The sequence below is a fragment of the Meles meles genome, chromosome 14 (assembly GCF_922984935.1).
Source record: "Meles meles chromosome 14, mMelMel3.1 paternal haplotype, whole genome shotgun sequence".
In the NCBI taxonomy this organism is placed as follows: domain Eukaryota; kingdom Metazoa; phylum Chordata; class Mammalia; order Carnivora; family Mustelidae; genus Meles; species Meles meles.
The window spans coordinates 17,441,131-17,463,459 of NC_060079.1; positions in this window are offsets into that span (position 1 = coordinate 17,441,131).

Sequence of the window (22,329 nt, forward strand, 5' to 3'; positions counted from 1 at the left end):
AGAGGCAGGCAGAGAGAGAGAGGAGGAAGCAGGCTCCCCGCTGAGCAGAGAGCCTGATGCTGGCCTCGATCCCAGAACCCTGGGATTATGACCTGAGCCGAAGGCAGAGGCTTTAACCCACTGAGCCACCCAGGCACCCCTCTCCATTGATTTTTATCTGCATAAACATTAATAATTGCTAGGTAACTGACTATTGAAGTAATCATATATGTTGTCTCATTTAATCCGTACATCAGTCCCCAGAGGCAGGGGCTACTCTTTCCATCTTCATAGATGGGGAACCACTGGCTGAAATTCAGGAGGTCCCTAAACAGTAAGGTGACTGAGGCTATGGATTTGCACTTGGGTCTGTCTCCTTCCGGAGCTACCTTGTTTTTCGTGTATGGAATTGGTGTTGTGTTCCATCATCCTGACGCCTGGATGCATGTGTTCTACTGCATTTTGATTTTCCCCTGGCCTGGAGCAGCTTTAGTTCCCTGAGGCCCATTGTATTGTCAGGCAATTCACACACTGTCCTCCTTGGGAGAGAGTCTGTCTTTGAACGGAGGTGGGCTGTCCTGTCTGTCTCTGTAAGTCTGCAGAGATCACCCCTGACCCGACAGCACAGTCCCCACGTGCCACCTAGGCTCACTGGCACTGAAGTCAAGTCACAAGCTGTTACGCTCATTACATCTTTTTTCCCAAAAGTTTCTTTCTTTTTTTTTTTAATTTATTTATTTGACAGAGAGAGATCACAAGTAGACAGAGAGGCAGGCAGAGAGAGAGAGAGGGAAGCAGGCTCGCCGCTGAGCAGAGAGAGCCCGATGTGGGACTCGATCTCAGGACCCTGAGATCATGACCTGAGCCGAAGGCAGCGGCTTAACCCACTGAGCCACCCAGGAGCCCCCCAAAAGTTTATTTCTGTTACTTCAAGGAGAAAGATTTAGACCAAGTAAGCCTGTGGCTTGTGGCCATTTGCAATAGGCCAGCGACACCTCCTGACTATAGCGGTCCTATGAACAGAAGTCACTTTCTTCTTCCCTGGCTGGGTAGGAGGGACAGGGTAATCACATTTGTGACGAGAGGCCTCAGCCTGGGCTCCCGCACAACGGGAAGGACCACAGGCCCTGAGCCTTCACACTAAGAATCTCATCTCCCCAGTCCCTTAGTGATCGCATTTCTGGACTCTCTGGATTTCTTTTCAAAATCAAACCCAACCACACCTATCAGCAGAGCTGGCCACTTGGCAGAGGCTGGAACTGGCCTGTGAGGGCATGTTTGCTCCCCCTGATGGGGCCTCCTGGTATCTGACCTGCTCGCCCTCACTCCCACAGAGAGAAGAGCCCACGCTGTGGAAACGCCATAGAACTGCGTCTACACCTCTTTGGAACTGAGTTTAGATGGTTTTGCTTGACACGACTGCCACCTGCCCTCTCCTCCTCTTTCCCCCGTGTCTTTCTCTTTCTCTACCCTGTTTATTATTATCAGGAGAAAACAATAGGCCCACATTTAAACTTAAAAGAAAAGGAGGAGACTTGTGTTTCAAAAATCTGCAAAAACCTCAGCTTCCAGACCACTTTAGCCCTCTCTCCCCACAGCTCTGGGAAGCCTGAGTACAGAGCACATCTCTCCTGAGCCCAGGGCGCAAGGTCGAGGTGAAGCCTGATCTATGACCCTCCTGAGGAATTCTGGAAGGCCGTGGCAGCTAGCAGGAATTTCATGAGTGGCCCTCGCTCTGTGCGAGGATCTGAGAGAAAGGCCTTCGGGGGATGTGGGACTGAATTCCCTATGTTAGGGTGCTGCACTCATGAGAAGGGTGCGGGATCAGGAAAACTGAATAGCTTCAGGACCCGGGATTTTCACACCACAGTTGTGCCCTAAAGCAGGCAAAGCAACTGACCAGCAGCAAGCGTGGTGTGTTACATCGTTTGGATCTTTATCTTGTGATGCCAAAAGGGACCTTCAGTCCGGCAGCTCCCATGCCAGGGACACCTGTCAGGAGGGCGGTGAGGAATACCTAAAAAGAGCTTGGCTCTGATAGGGGATAGGTCCACTCCCTTCCTAGCAGTGGCCCTTTGGACAAGGCTCAAAGGTCCTGAAACTTTTTGCTCACCTCTATACTAGGGACAATAGTGTCTACTTTGCAGGTTTATCATGGGGGAGAAAACGCATGCGCAATGCCTCGCTTGCAGTAAATGCTCAACTCAGTTTTCCTTTCCCGCTTCCCCCTCGAACTGATTCATCCAGGTGGGGCGAGGAAGGACCGTAGCCCAGAGGTCATGTGAGAGATGACAAGTGTAGACATCCCTGCAACTTCTGTTCTTGTGCTCCCGCTGTTTTCAAATTCCACAGGCAGAGCCTCACCCTGGGAGGTTCAGGACACCCTAGAGCGAGCCTCTCTGAAAAATAAAGTTGCCACTCGCTGACCAGCCCACGTTGCATTTGATTACCACATAATGAAATGATTTTCCTTCCCTCTTTTATTTCCTCTCTTCCTTTCCTTCTGAGACAAATGGAAAAATAATTTGATCCCCTTGAATCTTTTCACCCTGGGTATTTTCCCCCTTCACACCGAGCACCGCCCCTTGATAAATGAGAACACATGTGCTGAAAACCCAGCCTTCACCCTCTTGACTCAGGGTCCTCCTCCTCTTGGGACTCGGCTTTCCTTTCAAACCTCCTGAATAAATTCATCACAGCAGGAAGAACATTGTTTTTCTTCAAAACGTCGGGGAAAAAAGCAAATCCCATATCACAATTATTCCATTTCAGAGGGGAAAATGCTGCCCTTTAATCTCGAAGTTTCTTCCCTCCAACTCTGAAGGCTGTGGCCGAGGTGACTCGCAGGCTCAATACAGCTGCTTTTGCAAAGTCTGCACTGATTCATTACCTCAGGGAGCCAAAGGGTGACACACGCATATTTTGGATATTACCCCGTGGGCTGGATGTGGGGAGCTTCTACTTCTTCATGCGTTCACAGGCGGAGGCTTTCCGCGGAGTTTTACTTAAAAAATAACCCTCAATACGATTCTTTCATCTGAAGGTTGAACTTTCAAAAAAAAAAAAAAAAAATCATGCTGTGAATCTAATATGTTGCTTCTCTAGCATCCTAGCCCCCCCCCCAAACAAAAGAAATCAAAAAGCACCTTTCCTTGAACAAAAACACACAATGACAAATGCCCGACGCAATGGAAATCAAGCCCTCTGGTTTGACCATCTTCTGCAGCAGACATCAGAGAGGCAGGATATCTTCTTGAACCAAAACATCTGCTCAAGAATTCCTATAAACTTCCTTACACTTCATTTTAAGAAAATCTCCTGACACTGAGCATACGTCTCTCTTGCTGCCAGGCGTCTCTCTGTTTACGTAGCCTTTGTTTACATGCGCCCCTGTTAATAAAAATCTGTATTTATCAGATGCACTCAAGCACCTTGGAAACGCACTTTCTTTCAAAGGGAAGAACGTTCTGGGCGGGAGTAAAAGGAGCGGAGAGTGGTGTTGGCAGCCCTCCATCATGCGACCATTTATTGTCATGGAATGTAGCAGAAGACGGTTCCCGCTATTTCCTTTTGATTTCGGTGTGTAAATCTGTTCTCACCTCAAGCCTGACCACGTGACAGTGCAGACACACATTAACCTGATTATTTCTGTCTGAGCTGTGTGTCAAATGTGCACTGGAAATTGCACATTAAAATGTGCCCCAAAATAGTACCACCTGTCTGGAGAAGTATCATTTTCTTTCACAAAGACAGACCCAAATGCGTTTCTGGGAATCTGGGATTCCGCCTCCTCTGTGTCAGGTAGGAGCCCTGACTGGCCTCTGGCTTCCTTCCCCGGGCAGGAATGGACTCCGGAGGCCGCTGGGGATGTGTGGGGCTCTCGTCAGAGCACTGCTTCAGATACTGGAGAGCACCTTCTCCCTCTCAAAATGGGGGGCAATAGAGGCCAGCACGGTGAGGAGGAGTGGGGGAGGGTGGTTGGAGCGAAGAGAGTAGAGAACAGAGAAGTAGGAGAAGGTATAATGCAAACAACCACAACCCCCGGAAGAGCTTCACTAGAACTAGAGAGATGAGCCTGGGGAAGAAGAGAAAGGATATAAAACTAAAAAGACAAGCGTTGTTTCAGTTTTAAAAGGCACAAGGAAAGCTGGACCCGGGACAGCAACATCAAATTATTGTGATTCCTCCTGATAAATCAGAGAAGATGCATTTCCAACATCTGCCATGCTCTTGCCAATTAAGAGAAGAAAAGGAAACTCAGAAGGAGAAAGAAAGGGATTTGGCCCGTGTAGTGGCATTGCTGTGAGCTTTTATTCTCAAAGTAGCTCTTTCTTGACTTAATAGCTTCTTTGCCCAGAGGAGAGGGTGTCATCTCATCCCATCTCTGGGCCCAGGCTTGCACACGCCCCATTTCCTGGTATCTGGGGCTGTGTAGAGGAACCACACACAGACCTGAAAACCCTCATAATTTTCTTGGTCCTTTTATGCTCCAGTTGTACATAGCTTTAAGAAACTGAGCATGGAAGACAGTAGAATATCTTAGCAGTTAGGGTAGATAGAATCATTCAGGACCATGACTCATCCATCAGTCTCTTCGTTAACCCAGAAGGCTGAAGGCTGGGCAACTTTCCACTGCTTTGGTGTTGCCTAAACTGCTAAAGTTCTGGGACCCTTCCTCCTTAACCGTGACCATGGTTTTTGCTCCCATTTTCATGTTAATCACACTCTTCACAAATAATCAATGTCCATCTTCACGTCTTCAGCTCTGCTCCTGTGCCAGAACTCTGTAAACTGTTCTTTAGTCCATTCCTAGGTGTTGGTTCCCTTCACCCGTGTATCTTCCTCACAGTCTCAAATGAGTCATCCAGCCAGGGTCCCAGCCAACATCACCCCTCTGCATTCTGCTGCTACACCCCTGGCTGTGAGGGGATTGTTCTCACCAAGGTCTTTGTGGGAAGCTGAGTAATGGCCCCCAAAGACATCCACATCCTAATCCCTGGACCTGGTGAATGTGACTTCACATGGCAAAAGGGACTTTGAAGACGTGATTAAGCTAAGGATCTTGGGATTGGGAGGTTATTCTGGATTCTCTGGATGGACTCTAAACACAATCATGAGGGGCGCCTGGGTGGCTCAGTGGGTTGGGCCTCTGCCTTCGGCTCGGGTCATGGTCTCAGAGTCCTGGGATCAGGCCTCGCATCGGGCTCTGCTCAGCCGGGAGCCGCTTCCTCCTCTCTCTCTCTGCCTTGCTGCCTAATTGTGATCTCTCTCTCTGTGTCAAATAAATAAATAAAATCTTTTAAAAAAATAAATGCAATCATAAGTATCCTTATAAGAGTGAAACAGAAGGAACTCTGACATCGAAGGAGAAGGCACTGAGACCGCGGAAGCCAACACCAGAGTGGCCAGGTTCACAGCCAGCCATGGAACCCCAGCAACCTCTAGAAACTGGAAGAAGCAAGGGATGCATTTCCCTGCTAGAGCCTCCAGAGGACCCAGCCCTGCTGTCACTTTGTCCCTATCTCCAAAGAGACTGATTTTGGATGTCTGACCTCCAGAACTACAAGAAAATAAATTTTAAGGCATCGAGTTTTTGGCCGTTTGTTATAGCAGCCACAGGAAACTAATAGAATCTTCAAGAACTGCTCAATAAGACATCTGTTGGCTATCTTTCAGTTTCCATGTCTCCTGGCAGAAGCATTTGGTATGGCCAACCATGCCCTTTGAACCCCCCTTCCTTAGAGACTCATTTCGCCTCTGCTCAATCAAGAGCCAGGTCCAGGGACTCCACCCTACAAGCCATGTAGACTCTCCTCTTGCCTGAGCCCCTCCGTGTCCTATCCAGACTATTTCTAGTCCCATATTAGCATCCAATTTACCCACAATTCACCGCTGCCAACTTTCAATGTTACATGGTACAACCCAATAGATACAGTTGGAATTATGCTAGTGAAAAAAATAATTCTTGGGTGTAAATATTTCTAAATATGGCAGAATGTATGCAAGCTTGTTTCAAACCTCCTCCTCCTTTTTTTTTTTTTTTAAAGATTTTATTTACTTGTTTGACAGACAGAGATCACAAGTAGGCAGAGAAGCAGGCAGAGGGAGAGGAGGAAGCAGGCTCCCTGCTGAGCAGAGAGCCCGAAGCAATGCAAAGCTCCATCCCAGGATTCGGGGATCATGACCTGAGTGGAAGGCAGAGGCTTTAAAGCACTGAGTCACCCAGGCGCCCCTCCCCTTTCTTTTTTAAAAGTATACCAGAGAAGCTCTATTTTTAATTTCTTGAGGAATCTCCACACTGTTCTCCAAAGTGGCTGCACCAACTTGCATTCCCACCAACAGTGTAAGAGGGTTCCCCTTTCTGCACAACCTCTCCAACACACGTTGTTTCCTGTCTTGCTAATTTTGGCCATTCTAATTGGTGTGAGGTGATATCTCAATGTGGTTTTAATTTGAATCTCCCTGATGGCTAGTGATGATGAACATTTTTTCATATGTCTGATAGCCATTTGTATGTCCTCATTGGAGAAGTGTCTGTTCATATCCTCTGCCCATTTTTTGATATGATTATCTGTTTTGTATGTGTTGAGTTTGAGGAGTTCTTTATATATCCTGGATATCAACCTTTTGTCTGTACTGTCATTTGCAAATATCTTCTCCCATTCTGTGGGTTGCCTCTTTGTTTTGTTGACTGTTTCCTTTGCTGTGCAGAAGCTTTTGATCTTGATGAAGTTCCAAAAGTTCATTTTCGCTTTTGTTTCCTTGACCTTTGGAGACATATCTTGAAAGAAGTTGCTGTGGCAGATAGAGCTTCCCTAAGACCCTGCAATTGCACTGCTGAGTATTTACCCCAGAGATACAGATGTAGTGAAAAGAAGGGCCATCTGTACCCCGATGTTTATTGCAGCAATGGCCACGGTCGCCAAACTGTGGAAAGAACCAAGATGCCCTTCAACGGATGAATGGATAAGGAAGATGTGGTCCATATACACGATGGAGTATTATGCCTCCATCCAAAAGGATGAATACCCAACTTTTGTAGCAACATGGACGGGACTGGAAGAGATTATGCTGAACGAAATAAGTCAAGCGGAGCGAGTCAAGTATCATATGGTTTCACTTATTTGTGGAGCATAACAAAGAACATGGAGGACATGGGGAGATGGAGAGGAGAAGGGAGTTGAGGGAAATGGGAAGGGGAGATGAACCCTGAGAGACTATGGACTCTGAAAAACAACCTGAGGGTTTTGAAGGGGGGGGGGTGGGAGGTTGGGGAACCAGGTGGAGGGTAATAGAGAGGGCACGTATTGCATGGAGCACTGGGTGTGGTACAAAAACAATGAGTACTGTTATGCTGAAAATAAATAAATAAATTAAAAAACAAAACAAAACAAAAGTATACCAGAGACCCCAATAAAGTGGCTGGTGTCTCTAGAACTCCAAGGGACTGACTGGAAGGGGAACGGTCACCCTGCTTCTTCTCTTCCTCCCTATCCTGCTCTTCCCATCACAGACTGTCATTCTCTTTTAGCTCCTTAGTTCTCTGGTCAAAATAGTTTTCCTCCAGGTCACCACAACCCAGATGCAGTTTGCCTCAGCTCTCCATTGATAGAAATTTTCGCAAGTCTCTCCTGGAGATCATTGTGAGAATCCGCCATCCTCAAAGGAAGAAACTGTAGCTCCTCAAGAGTGGATCTTCAGATCTGTTAGCCAGATCTCTTTAGCATGGTGAAGAAAGTCCTTTCCCTTCCCTGCATTTAAAGTCCATTCATTTTAATTCCTACCCAAGCACACTCCTCAGTTCTCTGAGATTGAATTGGGGGTCAAAGATTGTTATTGTTGTAGATACAGACATCAGTATGGTCTTTCTTTCTTTCTAGTATTAGATTTGTTTATTTATTTTCATTTTTTTAATGTTTTTAAGAAAGACTTTTATTTATTTGAGAGAGAAAGAGAGAGTACGCCAGCAGGAGGAGGGAGAGGGACAAGCAGACTCCATGCTAAGCATGGACCCTGACATGAGGCTTGATCTCATGACCCTGAGATCATGACCTGAGCTGAAATCAAGACTTAGCCACTTAACTGACTGAGCCACCCAGGTGCCCCTCCAATATTATATATATATATTTTTAATCTACAATAAAATCTACAATGAAACCATGGAGACTATAACACCATTGGGTAAAATAATTTCTCTTTGCAAGTTCATAAGGGTCTTTGTATTTCTTTCTATTTCTATCACTCCCATCCCTTAGTCTCCCCATTGTCTCCTGTATTACTATCTGTCCCTGCTGGTCTCCCAAATCATCCATCAAAAAAGCTCATCTGACTGCATCTCTGTCCAGTCCCACCATGACTTCCCACAGTCTTCAGGGTATCCTCACTGCCCTTGGTCCCATCCCCCTTCCACACTCTGGGTTCCAGAAACTACTCAGTCACTTACAGGTGCCAGAAATACTAGACACCAGGCCTTGGTTCTCACACTTCTCTGGGTCTCAAACTTTCTTTCCCTCACTGAACCAATGGTACCTCAAACACAGACACTTAAAAATTTTTTTCTTGTTAATTTTTAACTTCCCATGTTGTAGTAATTTCAGACATAAAAAAAAGTTGGGAAACTAGTAAAAGAATTCCCCAAATGTTAACATTTTACAGGAAACAGTACAACTACCAATGTCAGGAAAATAACATTGATCCAATTCTATTATCTAATCTATATACCTGTGTCAAGCTTCAATAATTGCCCCCAATGTAGTTTTTGTGTTCCAGTTTCTCATCTAATAGTACACCTCACATTTAGTTGTCATGTCAACTTAGTTGCCTTTACTATGGCCCATTTTTTCAAGCTTCCCTTCTATCTCACGACTGTCACGCTTTTGAAGAGTGCCGGCCAGTTTTTTTGTGGAATCGTTCTTAATTTAGGTATGTCCGATATCCTCATGATGGAGTTCAAGTTATGCATTTGGGCAAGAATGTCACAGAATTACCCTGATACCAAACCCAGCCAAGACATCACAAGTTAAAAAGAAAATCAACTCAGACCAATATCCCTCTTCAACACAGATGCAAAAATCCTAACAAAGTACTAGTAAACCAAATCCAGCAACATGTACATAAAGTTATATACCATGACCAAGTGGGATTTATTCTGGGGATGCAAGGTTGGCTCAACATATAAAAAATTAATCTATGTAGTAAATCATATTAACAGAATAGAGGACAGAAATCACATGATCATTTCAATAGACACAGATAAAATACTTGTCAAAATCCAACACTCTTTTGTTATAATAATAGTCAAGGTGCAAAAATCAGTTGCAGTCCTCTACATGAGCAATAAACAATTTGAAAGTGAAATTAAGACAGCAATTTCATTTATAACAGCATGCTTAGATGTAAATTTAACAATCCTTAAGTATAAATTTAACAAAATAATACAATACATGTGTACTGAAAACTGCAAAACATTGTTACAAAAAATTAAAGTTCTAAATAAATGGAAAGATGTTCATGGATTAGAAGGCTTGATATTATGAAGATGGCAATATCCCCAAAATGGATTTACAGCTGTAAAGCAATACCTACAGAACTCCTCGTGGCGTCTTATTTTTATTGTATTTTATTTTTTTACAACAATTTTTCAGAGCAGTTTTAAGTTCACAGCAAAATTGAGGGGAAGGTACCTAGATTTTTCATTCCCTGCCCCCCACATTCCTAGAGTCCCCCACTTTCAACATCCCTCACCAGAGTGGGACATTTGTTACCACTGATGATCCTACGATGATATGTCATAATCGCTCAAAATCCAGAGCTAACATGATAGTGCAGTCTTGGTATTGTACATTCAATGGTTTGGACAAATGGATAATAATGTGTGTACTATTACAATATCATACAGAGTATTTCCTCTACCCTAAAAATCCTCTATTCTCTACCCATTCATGCCTTCCCACCTCTACCCCATACCACTGAGCTTTTTACTGTCTCCATCGTTTTGCCTTTTCCAGAATGTCATATAGATGGAATCATACAATATGTAACCTTTTCCTATTGGCTCCTTTCACTTAGTAATATGTACTTAAAGTTCCTCCCAGTCATTTCATGGCTTGACAGCTCATTTCTTTTTAGCACTGAATAATACTGTTCTGTCTAAATGTACCACAGTTTATCTGTTCATCTGCTGAAGGATATTTTTGGGTGTTTCCAGGTTTTGGTTATTAAAAAGCTGCTATAAACATCCATGTGCAAATTTTTGTGTAGATGCAAATTTTCAACTCCATTGGGTACACAATAAGAGCACAACGGCTGGATTAATTGATGGGAGTATGTTTAGTTTGTAAGAAACTGCCACACTGTCTTCCAAAATGGTTGCACCATTTTGCATTCATACCAGCAATGATTAGAGTTCCTGTTGCTCTAAGTATTTGCCAGCATTTGGTGTTGTCAGTGCTCCATATTATGGCCCCTCTAATGGATGTATAATGATATTTCACTGTTTTTTATATTTGTATTTCCCTGGTGACATAGAAAGGAAATGGAGCATCCTTTCCTATGCTTATTTGTATCTGTGTATCTTCTTTGGGAAGGTGTCTGTTAAGGTGTCTGGCTCATTTTTTAATTGAGCTATTTTTGTTTATTGTTGAGTTTTAAGAGCCCTTTGCATATTTTGGGTGACAGTCCTTTAGCAAATGTGTCTTTTGCAAATATTTTCTCCCAGTTTGTGCTTGTCTTCTCATTCTCTTAACACTGTCTTTCACAAAGCAAAAGTTTTAAATTTTAGTGAAGTCCAGTTTACCAATTATTTATTTCATGCCTTTGGTGTTGTATTTAGAAACTCATTACCATACCCAAGGTCATGTAGCTTTTTTCCTATGTTATCTTCTAGGACCTGTTGGCTTCTTTGCAGAAAGTGACAAGCTGATCCTAAAATGCACATGAAAGTTCAAGCTACCCAGGATAGCCAAAAAGACCTTGAAAAATAACAAAAAGTTGCAGGATTCATGCTTCCCAACTTTAAGACTTTTAACAAAGAGTAATCGAGACTATGAGGTACTGGCATAAGGATAGATATATAGAGTAATGGAATATAATTGATAGTCCCAAAATAAATTCATACATTTACAGTCAATTGATTTTCAGCAAGGATGCCAAGACAATTCAATGGGGGAAAAAATAAAGTTGGATCCCTACTTCACACAATAAATGAAATCATAAGCCTCAATGGAAAAGCAGCTACAACTAGAAAACCTTAAAAGAAAACTTTGGAGCAAATCTTCATGACCTTGGATTAGGCAATGGTTTTCCAGACATGAAAAGCACAGATGACAATAAATAAATAAACAGATATATAGAGAACTGAAGATGACATCAAAACTCAAACATTCAGAGCTGCAAACAATATCAAGAAAGTAAAAAGACAACCTACAGATTGGGAGAAGCTATTATCAAATCACACATCCGATAAGGAACTTGCATATACAAATAACTCTTACAACTCAAAAATTAAGACACAGGTAAGCCAATTTAAAAATTGAGGTATAATTCACACATTACACAATGCAATGTTTTTCAGTAAATGTATAGGTTTGTGCAAGCATCACTACAATTTCAGAATATTTTCATTATCCTGAAAAGAAACCCTGTACCCATTAGCAGTCCCTCCCCACCCCCCACGCCACTCCAGGCCATGCTGAGCAGAGTACTGGCCCCAGAAGACACTGAGCTCTGGTTTGTGGCTGGATAAGCCAGTGAGAGAAAGAATAAAGACATGAACAAACACTGCTAATGAGTGCTAAGATGCAAACTCATTCAAATACTGCTTAAGAAACTCAAAGTTTAGTCAGGTGGTTGCCAGGTGTCCTGTATACTTGTTTTCTGTCCAGATTGGATATAGAAGGAAAAAGATAGAAGAATCAAATACACTTCTTAGGTTTCTGGTTATGAGTCCATTGGTAAATGGTGGTACGCACACTTAGCCTGCAGACCTGTCTAGAGAAGACATGTGGGTCTGGCTGTGATGGGTTGAGGAACCCTGTCCCCCCAGATAATTCAGGGGGAGAGTCTGGGAGGGAGCTCCGAATCTGGGTTGGAGGTCCCAGGAGACGGCTGGCTGGAGATGATGATGCTTTGGGAGTCACGTGCCTACTCAGAAGGGATTAACCCACAGGAGGATGAACAGAGAGAGAAGCAAGGAGGACAGAGAAGAACGCTTACAGCACCAAGGTGTCAGATGCCCACGGGAGAACCTGAGCAAGAGCATCCTGGGGGAGATGCTCCCAGGAGAGAACAGTCTACAGAGCCAAGAACTGGAGTGTGGTCCAGTTAAGAATGAAACGGGTCACGATGCAGGCATTGCAGGGAGGTGGCTGGGGCAGGAGGCATTATTTCCCAGAACTGAATTGTAGGCGGAGCATGTGGAAATGGAAACTTTACCCATCCCTCATTCGCAGGTCATCTAAGCGCCAACAGGACAGGAACCTGCTGGATTCTTCTTGGAACTTTAGGGTCGTTTGGCAATTTCGTTTTAAAGTCCGGCAGGATCTTGAGTATATTTATATATCCAAACAGATGGAGACCGCAGAAAGGAAGTGATTTGGTAAGAGAGGAAACCACGGTAGCAGGAGACTAAAGATATGGGAGGAGAAAGGTTTGGGAGTCCAGATGGAAGTGGGCTCTCCACAGGGAGGGCCGCATCTTCCTCTGAGACCAGCGCCAAGAGGAGGGAATGGAGAGGTGTGCCTGAGCTTGAGGAAGCAGCAGAAAGCTAGGGCGTTCTCTTTGAGGACCTCCTCCGTATTCTGTGAAGGAGCAGGTGAGGTCACCGGCTGGAGGGAGGGGGAGAGGAGGGCAGGAGGAACTGGGACGTTCTTGGAGAAGTGAGGGGGAACTGTCTGGAAGAAGAGGGCCACTGCGTAGCTTTGGGAGAAGAGCCAACCCAGGGGTTGGGGGCGGGGGTGGCGGGGCGCGGGGTGGCTTGGCTGGGGGGGGGGGTGGTTGGGGGGGGGTGGAGTGTGATCTCACTCTGCAGCGCCATCTTGTGGGCACTGCTCCAGCAGCCCCCAGGTGCGATGCCCTGGGTGGGCAGGATGGAGGGAAAGGGGCAAGGACGCTGATGCGAGCGGCTGAGGTGCTGCGTTGTGGTGTAGGGAGGGACCTGGGGCAGCCTGCCTTGCTGGGAGAACAGCCCGGGGACGGGAGGGAAGGAGACCACTGGAAAAACAGGGTTTGTGGCCAGCGAGTGGGATGGTGGAGTGCGGAGTGTCTGCGAGAGCAGAGCAGCCCGGTGATGACAAGGCCTGGGTGCGGCTGTGGGTGTGAGTGGCTGAATTTGCCGAGCCAGCAGGGGTGTAGGAAGCGGAGCGGGGCATTCCAGGACACCAGAGGGGGCGGCCTGACCTCGGAGATCTTCGCTGAAGCCAGCCAAAGCGGTGTCCGGTGTGTCAGAAGTCAGCCCCTGCCCTCCGGGGACCGTGGGAAAGAGCGAGCGGGAGGGGGTCCGGGCGGGGACGGTGCAGGACTGAGCGCAGGACAGGGCTTCAGGGCCCACTGTGCCTTAAAGCGTCGCTTCATTCCAGCTTTTTTTTTTTTTTAGTTCTGTAACTTGTTGATTGTATTTAGCTATGTGAGCTCTGTCGTGATGTTTGCTGCATTGTAAAGCCCCTGCGTCGTGTGGCGGGTGCGCATGTGAGCCCCGCACGCACCTCCGTTAAAGGGGAAGGATGCTCACGGAGCCCCACTGTTAACTCTGAAGTCATAAAGCTGTATAGATACTTTAGGCTCGTAGCTTTTAAACTCGGTTGTGTGCATTTTATACCCACGATATTCCTGGTAAGAGTGTCGTGCCCAAACAAAATCACAGGTTTCCTCACAAAAATAGTCCAGTCTGGGCAGTGTAGCTTCTTCTTACCTTGGCTTCTTGCCCTTTGCCCTATGACCATTCAGATTCTAGCTGCGGCTTGATGGACGTGAAACCTCTGTATGGTGAGTTCCAATGGCAGGTGGTTTCCACTCCACAGAGAGGTGTAACTTCTCTATGCTGGACTGGCTGGCGGCTTACAGCTCTCAGCTGAGCCTCTCATGCCAGACTGGACGGTACTAAGGAGCCCTGCCCTGCCGGAGGTCACACCTTCCAGGGCAGCCCACATCTGCTGATGGGTCATCTGGGGAGTATAAAGCCCCAGCCACCTTTCCCTCAATGCATCGTGATTCTGAAGGATCTGCCTGGCTCCAGAGCTCCTGGGAGGGTAGGTTGAGGTCTTTGTTGTGACTGCATCTCAGTTCAACTCCTTTCTCTGCCCCCTTTTGCTGGCTTCATTCCCTCACAGGTGTCAATCCCCAGTGCACTCCCCCATGAGCTTTCTGCATGCAAGTCTTCACCTCAGAGTTTGTTTCTGCAGCAATTGCCAGATTTAGCAAGTAAAGCTGCAGAGTGCCCGGGTCAGTTTGAATTTCAGAAGAAGAATGAATAATTTTCTAGGATATTTGGCTTATTTTATCTGGCTCCCCTACTTCTTAGGGAGCCCCAGTTGGGTTAGGATGTGAACATCTCTGGGCGTCGTTGGTTACGGAAGAGGAGCCCAGCAGTTTCTATGGCCATGAAGGAGCACAACATTTACCAGGGCGTGAGAGCCAAGGACATTTCAAGGTCAATGAGACACCACATCTGAGGATGGGTGGAAGATAGGCATTACTAGTGGAGCTGAACTATTTTCAGGAGTGGAGGTAAAACTGAACATTTCTCGGGTGCCTGGGTGGCTCAGTGGGTTAAGCCGCTGCCTTCAGCTCAGGTCATGATCTCGGGGTCCTGGGATCAAGTCCCACATAGGGCTCTCTGCTCAGCAGGGAGCCTGCTTCCCTCTCTCTCTCTCTCTGCCTGCCTCTCTATCTACTTGTGATCTGTCTCTGTCAAATAAATGTTTAAAAAAAAAAATTGAACATTTCTCCAAGAAGAGACCCCCCACTGCCTAAGTGGAGGGTACCACCTCAGATGAGGCTGCCCGCAGAGCACAGGGAACCAGACTGAGCTGCGCAAGGCCACGTACCACCGTGATAGCGACCAGCAGAGACTGTCTCCTTCTGGCATGACAGTGGCAAAGCCAGGTCTTACTGGAAAGGGAGAGTCTCAGCGCCAGATCACACTGCCTCCTCCTCTCAAAGCAATGATAGCCCCAGTTCAAGAATGAAGACATTTTCATGATGAAGACTGAATTTTAGATGCCAACACTGAACATTTTAGTAACCAAGAGTGATGGAAACTAATGGGATGTGGTCAAGTTGGTGTGCTAAGGGCCTCTGGTCCTTAGTTAGGAGGGAGAGTTCAGCATGGACTTTATCAAGGGCTAGTTACTGGAAAGAAGAAACCATTTCATGTTTATAGCCAATGAGTTATGCCTCCAGTAAATCAGTTACAATTATTATTTTCATACCCAAGTGTTTGGGCCTGAGAAATTAAGTTTTCTAATACCCTGAGTGAAGTCTGTTATTCATTCTGACTGGAGAAAGAGGAGAAGGGGTTGTAGCTTGGGGAAAGGACCATAAGCCCTACTCCTCATCCAGCCCACCCCATCCTCCTGGGCTCTCAGCCTCCTCCCACTGCTCTGCACTCTCTGGGGCAGTCCCTTGTACCCAGAAATACATCCAGGTCTTCCTAAAGAGCTTGCCTCACTCTTATGACTTCTTCAAGGTCTTCTTCCCACCCCTTTACCCAAGCCTGCAAGTCATAGTGGTGTAGTGTAGCCAGTAGGGCTATCTTGGGGGACATGGTTGACCTGGTTGGTTCATGCCCCTCTTTACTTGTCTGGATCCTCCTTGACCACTTAGCAGCACCTGAAGCAGCTGTCTGTGGACTTCTCTTCCAGAGTCACTGCTCCTACCCCACTACCTATCTTTGTTGATAACTCTAGGTCCTCTTTCTACCTTGGGGAAGGTACTCATTTCCTTAGCATCCTTGTCTACACTTGTAATTGTCTTTTTATTTTAGTCATCTTAGTGGGGGTAAAATGGTATCTCAGTATGGCTTTAAAGTTGCATTTTCTAATGACTATTGCTGTTAATCATCTTTTTATGTGCTTCTTGGCACTTATGTATCTTCTTTGGAGATATCTCTATTCAGATTTTGTTGGACATACTTTTCCATTACATTACATGTCTTTATTTTTGCATTGTAAGAGTTATGTAGATATTCCAGATGCAATTTCCTTATCAGATATATGATTTGCAAATACGTGGCCTATGACTGGTTTCTTTCACTTAGGTTTTGAATGCTTTTGAGATTCCTCCATGTTGCTTTGGGAATGGTAATTGTTCCTTTTTATTGCTGAGTAATACCACATTATATGGATGTACGTGGTCCTTTTATCCATTTCCTATTTGATGCACAATTGGGATTTTTCTCATCCTTAGCTATAATTTTAAAAAGCTGCTACAAATATCAGTGTACAAATCTTTCTGTGGCTATTTGTTCTGACTTCTCTTGGGTCAATACTTACCCATTGACTTTTGAACCTCAGGATGGCTATGAGACTAGCTGAAAATCAGAAGTCCTAGTATAACAGGAGAAGAAAACAGATGCACGGGATAGCAGGCAGACCGCAATAATAACCCAAACATAAAACCCTGTCTTTTGTTGTACTGGTCAGAGTTCAACCAGGGAAGCAGAATCAATAGGACACACACACACACACACACACACGCACACACATCCTTGGAGATTTATCACGAGGGATTGGCTGGATAAGCACATAAGAAATCCAGAGAGCAGGCATATAGAGGGGGGAATTCAGAAGCACGCAGGACCCACAGGCATGAGTGCAAGCCACTGTCCAGGGAAGGCCTAAGCCTTCTTTTAAGGACTCCCAACTGATTAAGTTAGGCCAACCTGGGATAATGTCCCTAACCTCAAGTCAACTGATCAGGGGCTTTAATTACATCTGTAAAATCCCTTTTTAGCAGCACCCAAATTAGTGTTTGAGGGAATAACTAGGAGAAAGTAAGTCTATCTTACAAAATGGCTACCACTTCCCTTCTGTCCTTCACATCTCCCAACAGAATGTCTCTTATAGGCCACCCAGTATGTAAAAACACACTGGAAAGGAAATTCTAGGATATATAGTTCACAACCAAGCTTTCATACCTGGGTTGCAGAAGAGTCTCTAACTGGTCCAGTTCACATCATATGACCCATATTGGCCACCAGAAAAAAGGGTAGAATGGTGGAGCCTGGATGTCTTGGCCATCTCTTAACTAGGAGAGTATGGACCTGAGATGGATAGCTCCACAACATCACATGATTTGGGGGTGGGGGAAAGGAACAGGTACCTGAGGGAATTGAGGGTGCTGGAAAAGCCAATGCAACCCACATCTACCCACAGGACCAAGCACTGTGCCTAGCGCTCAGAAGGTGTTCAGTGGGTGCACTTGAAAACTTAGGCAGGGACGAAAGGGGAACACACAGGTGGCATTAACGCCACCACTTGGCCAGTCGCTGCCTTGGGCTGGGCCTGGATGAAACCCACGAGAAGGGCCAATCTGTTAGTCCCTGAGACTGCCACGCAGGTCCTGGTTGCTGCACATCAGGACTGGCTTCTCAGCATATTAGTACCTTTCCAATTTTCTGAAACAGTTGTTATTTTCCAAGACATGTTCCCCATCTCCACAGCAGCCCCGTGGCTCGTTTACCCTCAGTTTCCTCTGGAAGTCTCTGGCGAGCACTACCTGGCTTCAGGGACAGGACTGATGTCAGGGACAGGTCTAACATCCTCTACCGCCTCCTCCTCAGGGGCTTTAACTTCTCCCTCGGGACCCCAAGGAGATGCGCCCCCACGTCTGTGGGTCACATTTAGCCAAAGAGGCAAGTTCGTAACTTTAAGTTCCCACGGGATCCTCCTGTTGCTAAATCTGGGCCAGCAGGGATGGAAACCGTGCTTCAATCTCTCTCCCATGGACTCATCAAACTAGCACGACCCTTTTCATGGAGTGGTTGCAGCGGGGAGACGAGATGTCACTGTGCATACATCCTGGTCTCATCCCCAACTTTGCTGTAAGCCCCCTAGCAGGAGAAGCTTGTTTTACTCCTGTGTGCACGTGGCCCTGGCACCCAGGACGGCAGCCTGATTCTAAAGGGCATCGGGCACATGGTTGCTGATGAATAATGAATCAGGGGGAAAGGAGTGAAGGAGAGCAGGAGGAGCTGCTCTTCCCTTCCTCTTAAGCACAGGCAACCGCTGAGCTGAGGTTAGAAACTGTAAAGTTTGGGGGCGGGGTGGGGGGGGAGGGGGGAGGATGGGGGGTGCCGCCTTCAGCTCAGATCATGATCCTGGAGTCCCAGGATTGAGTCCCACATGGGGCTCCCTGCTCAGTGCGGAGTCTGCTTCTCCCTCTGACCCTCTCCTCTCTCATGCTCTCTCTCTCAAGTTAATAAGTAAAATCTTAAAAAAAGAAAGAAAGAAAGAAATGGTAGAGGGTCATCCTTGTGCCCGGAGAGGGGTAGGGCGGGCAGGCCCTGCAGGCTGTACACTCTCCCCTGTCCTCTCAGTTTTCGTTGCTCTCATTCTGGGTCGTAAGGACACACATACCTTCCATTTGCCTGTCTCTCCCAGTAGACTGTAAACTCCATATGAAGGATGGGAACAGGGCCTGTCTTCCTCTCAGGGCACTCAGCAGGCCCTCGATATGTGCTGAATGCATGAATGGGTTCTTCGTGGTATCTGGCAAGCATACTTGGTTCAAAATACCAGAGCTCCTGAGGATGACAAATGATCCCTGCTATGATCATTTTCAGTTTAAATTCTACTTCTGATTTCCCCGTCGACTTTAAATAGGTGGTGTTTATTGAGTCCTTGCTAGGTGACAGGCATTACGCTCCAAGCTTTACTTTAAAAAACCCTCCTAGGGGGGCGCCTGGGTGGCTCAGTGGTTAAAGCCGCTGCCTTCGGCTCAGGTCATGATCTCAGGGTCCTGGGATCGAGTCCCGCATCAGGCTCTCTGCTCAGCAGCAAGCCTGCTTCCCTCTCTCTCTGCCTGGCTCTCTGCCTACTTGTGATCTCTCTCTGTCAAATAAGTAAATAAAAAATCTTTAAAAAAAAAAAACCCTCCTAGGTCTCTCTGAAGTAAGTACAATATGGCTCATTTTAAGGCAATGGAAACAAAAGAACCATGAACTTCAGTACTTGCCCAAGGTCACAATATTGTAAGTGGTGAAGCCCCCTAATAATAATGAAAGACACCTTCCCCGTCCCTTGTGTCCAGCCCAACAAAGCAGTCAACTGACTCACCTCGGGCCTTGGAAGGCAGGACAGACCCCAGAGATGAGATAATTCTCCTTAAAATCCATCACCTTGATATGTCACTCCCTGTGTAAGCCACCCAAGCAACATTCTTAGACTCCCCTCAGCTCCAAAAAATCCTCTATATATACTTGCCAAATGGCCCGGCAATCCCACTCTTAGGTATTTACCCCCAAATAAGTGAAAACGTATGTTTTCACAAAGACTTGTAAACAAGTGTTCATAGCAGCTAAAAACTGGAAACAACCGAAATAGCTGTCTACTGGTGAATGTACGTACAAATTGCAGAGCCTCCAAATAAAGGACCCTGCTCTGCTGTAAAAAGGAATGAAAGGTTGGTACAGAGAGCCAGGGGGATGAACCTCAAAGGCATTGTGCTCGGTGAAATTAACCAGACACAAATCCCTATATACAGTGTACGATTCCATTCAGATGACATCCTCGGAAAGGTAAAACTGTAAGGACAGAAAACAGATTGATGGTTGTGGGGGCTGGGGTATAGGCTGTGGGTATGCCAAGGGACACGGGGAAACTTTTGGGGGAAAGGAGTGGAAACCCGATCGTGGTTAATGCCCAACTGTGAGTATCTGTCTCCCAACTATATACTGGAGAGGAGGTCTGTACATTACGCCTTAGTAGTCCTGATTTTTTAAAAAAGCAACATTTTCTTCTTTATCCCAATGTAATAAACTTTGTTTAAATCCCTTTCCTTTTAAATTCAAGCAATAGCATCCTTCTCGAACATACACCATTTTTAAATAACGATAGGAGAGAACCCAACTTGAAATGTGGGCGCTGAACCCACCCCACCGGGCAAGCAAAGCACACTGACCCATATTCCACGGGAGCGAGAACAGCTCCTGCTGCCCAAGGGGCTGGGGTGGCTGGGGAAAGCATTTAATCCAGGAGTGTGTCTCTGCAGCTTCGTGTTAATCAGATTCCACACGACCGCACTGACCTTTGTTCTCCTTCTGGCGGAATCTCCTACGCTGGGGGGAAACCTGGTTAGCTTTAGTGAGTGTCGCAGGGTACAAGCTAAACTGTATTCACCCCCGCATTCAGACGTGCTTGGGAGAAACAGAGGGGAAGATAAAGAATTGATGCCGGGCTGAGCGGCAGGGCCGGGAGCTGAGGGACTGGACAGCAAGTGTCCTGTCCCTGCTGAGTCCCACCCCCAAAGCTCAGCCCCCCTGCTCCTGGCCTGGTGCCATGGCCCCGGGCAATGGAGGCAGCAACACAAATAAATAGGAGAGCTGTTTCATTAAAATCTCCGTAGACGTGGGGAGCTCTGGGCGCAGTCTTCTGTGACCTCTGGCACAGAGGAGGCCACGTGTTAAAGACAAGATTGCCCCTGAGGCCAGTCTCCCGAGCGGGACAGGGACAGGGCAGCCCGGGGTCAGCCGGGGCAGCCTCCAGCTGGAGGGCGATGTCAGGCCTCCGCAGCATCAGCAGCTTGGCGGCTCAGAGACAGAAGCTGCCATGAAGGGGAGGGGGGACCTGGGGCAACAGAAGCCTGGTGCCCACCATGAGACAGCAAGTCTGCCTGGGGCCCTGGGGCCCCATCGCAAGCTGGGGGGGGACACTGAGCGGGCTGGGCTCCTACAAAGAGGGTAGGTCCAGAATTGTTTTTGTTTAAAAATGCTTTCTTACTATGATGATTTATACTGTATTTACTGTTATAGTTGTCCGTGTCCCTCCTCATGTCCTCCAGCCAGTGGAGAACTGGGGTGGCTTTAGCCACCGACGCTATTAAGAAACTGGATTCTGTGCTTAGCATAGCACGGCTGTGCAACCACATTCCTCCTCTCCTCTTCTAAAATTCCCACCTGCATTACATATAAATCTCCTTAAAGGTTCCGCTTCTGCGTGCATGTCCCGGGAGCTCTGGTGCATAGCAACTGAATTAGCATCCAGGCCTGCTTAATTAATAAAATGAGTCTGGGTACATCTGCAATCCTTCCAAGCAATTACGGCTCTTCTCCCGTTCCCCCATGGAATTCAGCCTGTTAGCACAAAACAAAAAAACAAAAAACAAAACAAAAACCCCCCAAAAAACAAAACCCACAGTGCACCCAATGATTATTTTGCCTTAAAAAAACAATCTTTTTTTTCAAATACATCTTACTTTGACAGAGACCTTTTAGTAATTCCTTCTTCTCAATTTTACCTGCTTGGCTTGGTATCTGAGAAAGCCCAGGCTTAGCACAAGATGGAGGCCTCATCTTTTTGTCGAATGGATTGTGACCTCAGGTCTGTTGCATAATTGCTCCCTGAGCGTTAATTTTGGCATCTTTGAATGAAGATGATAACACCACTCCTGTAATGTCAAGGGGGAGGATTGGAGGGAGACACGATGTGTGACCCATACGGTGCATCACAGCCATAAAGCATACTTAGTGTTTTATACATCACACAAAATGCTGGGAAGGAAAAGAAACCGGTCCTTTAATCCCCGATCTGCTGCTAAGTTGTCGGTTGGCCTTTAACTCTCTACCTTTCCACAGAGATACTAATACGGATGCCCACAGGATTTTTCTAGCATTAAATGAGATGCTGTAGATAAAAGCGGGCTAAAAAGCAGGAATTGTAGTTCAGGTTTTGGAGGTTTGGGCTCATTTTGCTTCCTTCAGAGTTAGCCAAACTTTCCTTGCCCTGGGAACTAACCCGTCCTTTGCCGCTGACGGATCCATGTTTCCGTAAGAGCCCACATGGTGAAGTTCAGGCACAGCTCCTCTGTGCTCATCTGTATCAACATCTCCCCTCGCAGGCATCGGGTCAGCGGGAACATTCCTGGCCCAGGTGGGGTCTCACAGCACTTCTGAGGAAAAGAAGCATGCCCATGTGTCCGTAAATAAACCCCATTGTCTTCTTTTCTTTTCCTGCTCAAGTTCCCTTTTCCGCACCTCAAGCTATTGGGAACCGCGCTGTATTTATTTATTTATTTTGCCCATCCATTCTCTTTGGAGGTGCTTTTCCCTCTCCTCGTCTTTTGGAGCTGTCACGCTTTGTAGATCATTCTTATTAAGCATTAACTTGGTGAATGGATGAACATCACTTGGGAACAGCT